Source organism: Pseudorca crassidens, chromosome 9, assembly GCF_039906515.1.
Source record: "Pseudorca crassidens isolate mPseCra1 chromosome 9, mPseCra1.hap1, whole genome shotgun sequence".
In the NCBI taxonomy this organism is placed as follows: domain Eukaryota; kingdom Metazoa; phylum Chordata; class Mammalia; order Artiodactyla; family Delphinidae; genus Pseudorca; species Pseudorca crassidens.
The window spans coordinates 93,723,924-93,726,564 of record NC_090304.1 but is presented as its reverse complement, the minus strand read 5'-3'; the positions used below and the strand labels follow the sequence as shown (position 1 = coordinate 93,726,564).

The 2,641-nt window shown below is 52.9% G+C and overlaps 1 pseudogene; it reads right to left on the bottom strand.

The window, feature by feature from the left end:
• Positions 1 to 396: 396 nt before the first annotated feature.
• Positions 397 to 2,186, bottom strand: LOC137229727 (zinc finger protein 133 pseudogene; annotated as a pseudogene).
• Positions 2,187 to 2,641: the final 455 nt, after the last annotated feature.

The window sequence follows — 2,641 nt, the reverse complement described above, 5'->3', positions numbered from 1 at the left end:
TCTATACGCTCCTTTCTACACAGATTTGAACTTCCCACTACCATAAAATGAATTGTTCTTTCACCTAACAAGATGCAACCATCTTTTGTACAAAGACATTCCCAACCTCTTCTCAAGATGAGGAGATGCAAACTTTCAATAGTCATTGTATCCATCTCTGGGGAACAGTCACCTGTCCATTACCAGGTTGTGTTGACTACTCTCTTCAAAAGAGAGCTTCATCATCTGAGAATTTTCTTTTTGTAAAGATGCAGTTTATTAGAACAAAAGGCCACAAAACATGAAGACTTAGCATGGAAGAAGTAAATGAACTCAAATGTCCTTTGACCACTTACAGAATGCATTTCATGAAAGTATAAGATGTTTGATTATTCAGTCCTTGCCACCTCTTCACTTTCAAAGAGAGTGTAAGGGGTCAGAAGATTGCCCCAAGTAGGCCTCAGGGTCAGACTGAAGTCAGTTTGTGGTGGGCGGACTTCATCCTCCTGTGTCTGCTGAGGTGAGACTTCTGGCTAAAGCCCTGTGCACACGTCTTGCACACATAAGGCTTCTTGCCCTGGTGTGTCATCTGATGTAAGATGAGGTGTGAATTTGGGGAAAGCCTTGGCAATGCTCTCTGCATAAACAGGGCTTCTTTTCTGAGTGTCCCCATTTGTGCGTGATTAAAGCTGACTTACTGCTAAAGCCGAGTCCATACTGCCTGCACAGGTAAGGCTTTTCCCTTGAGTCTTTCTGCCTGTGCTAGATGAGACCTGCCTGGTGACTGAAGCCTCGCCCACACTCCCTGGACACGTACGGCTTTTCCCCTGAGTGTGTCCTCCGGTGTCTGATGAGATTGGACTGCTGGTTGAAACCTCGCCTACCGTCCTTACACACAATGGGCTTATCCCCTGAGTGTATGTTCTGGTGTCTGTGAGGTGTGACTTGAGTCTAAAGCCTCACCCACACAGCCCACACACGTCAGGTTTCTCCCCAGTGTGTGTCCGCCTGTGTGAGATGAGGGTTGAATTCTGGCTGAAGCTGTGCCCACACACGCCACACACATAACGCTTCTCCTTGGAGTGTGTCCTCTGGTGTGAGATGAGGTTCGACCTGTCGCTGAAGCCCAGGCCACAGTCACTGCACACGATGGTCTTCTCCTCTAACTGTGTCCTCTGGTGTCTGATGACAGCTGGTTGAAGCCTTTCCCACACTCCTGGCACACGTAGGGCTTCTCCCCGGAGTGTGTCCGCTGGTGTATGATGAGGTTTGACTTCTGGCTGAAGCCCCGCCCACACTCGCTGCACATGTAAGGCTTCTCGCCCAAGTGTGTCCTCTCATGTATGATGAGCATAAACTTCCAGTTAAAGCCTCACCCACACTCCCTGCATACGACAGGCTTCTCCCCTGAGTGTGCCTTCTGGTGTCTGGCAAGGCTTTTCCTTAGGCTAAAGCCCTTCTCACACACCCTGCACACATAAGGCTTCTCCCCTGAGTGTATCCTCTGGTAACTGAGCAGGTTTGTCATCTTGCTAAAGCCCAGTCTACACTCCCCAAAGTTGACTGGTCCAAATCCTAACACTTCTATCCTCTTCAACAGTCTGTCTGTCTCCTCGGAGTTCTCCCTCTGAGCTGGCTGGCCTCTACCTCCACCCACCTCTGGGGTGGCGGCCTGGGGAACGTGCCTGAAGTCCTTTTCTTTGTCTTTCCAAAGGCTTCTTCTCTCTCCTGACCTTCTGCTTTATCGTTCCGGGAACTTCCATTGGAGGCTTGCTGCTGGTCCCCCGGGCACGGATCTCCTGGCTGGGCAGGATCTTCTGCACACAAGCACGAGGAGATCCAGGGAGGATGACTACACAGCATATGCTGCATGCGGAATTTCTGACTGGAGAAATCCGGAGGGCAGAAAGGACTGAGGTGGGGTTCTGGCTTTGGTCCTGCTGGGCCAGTGGCCGGTGGGCATTTTCTCTCTTCTCTCCAGGTTTCCTTCCCTTGCTCCAGCTTGGTGATGAGTTTTGGTTTAGAAAATGGAATCCCCGGTGAGACCAGGTTGCTGTAATTCTCCAGCATCACCTCCCGGTACAGGGATCTCTGAGCAGGGATGAGCAGCTCCTGGGTGAAATCCATAGCCACATCTCTGAATGCCATGTGTGCCTGAGGCTGGGCTGTCAGGAGCCCAGGAGTCCTCCCCTGGCCCACCAGGCAGTCCTCTCTGAGCAGGCAGGAGCCACAGGCGTCAGAACGAGAACCGAAAGGTTCAGGAGAGTCAATGGAAACTCTCAAGATCCGGCAGGGTGGGGTTTCCTCTTACTTAAAGGCATCAGGAATGGACCTGCTTTCCGCGCGGAGAAGGGCACGGCTGCGGCGAGGGTCCCGCTGGAGCCACACTCACCAGCGCCACCAAAGAACAAGGGGTCATTCGAGCCCCCGGTGGGGGGGACGGGGGCACTCCAGCAGGACGCCAGGACTACACTACCCAGAATCCTCGGGCCGCGCCGGGACCACGCCTCCCAGCATGCTCGGTGACCCCAAGAGCGCCGCCCGCCAGCCGCTCCCATCGGCCTCTGAGGGAGCAGCTTTTGGGTAACATGCTCCAGCTACCGGAGAATGGCCACTGTAGCGCTCGGATTCCCCTTTTTTTCCCTTAAAACCACGTGGATAA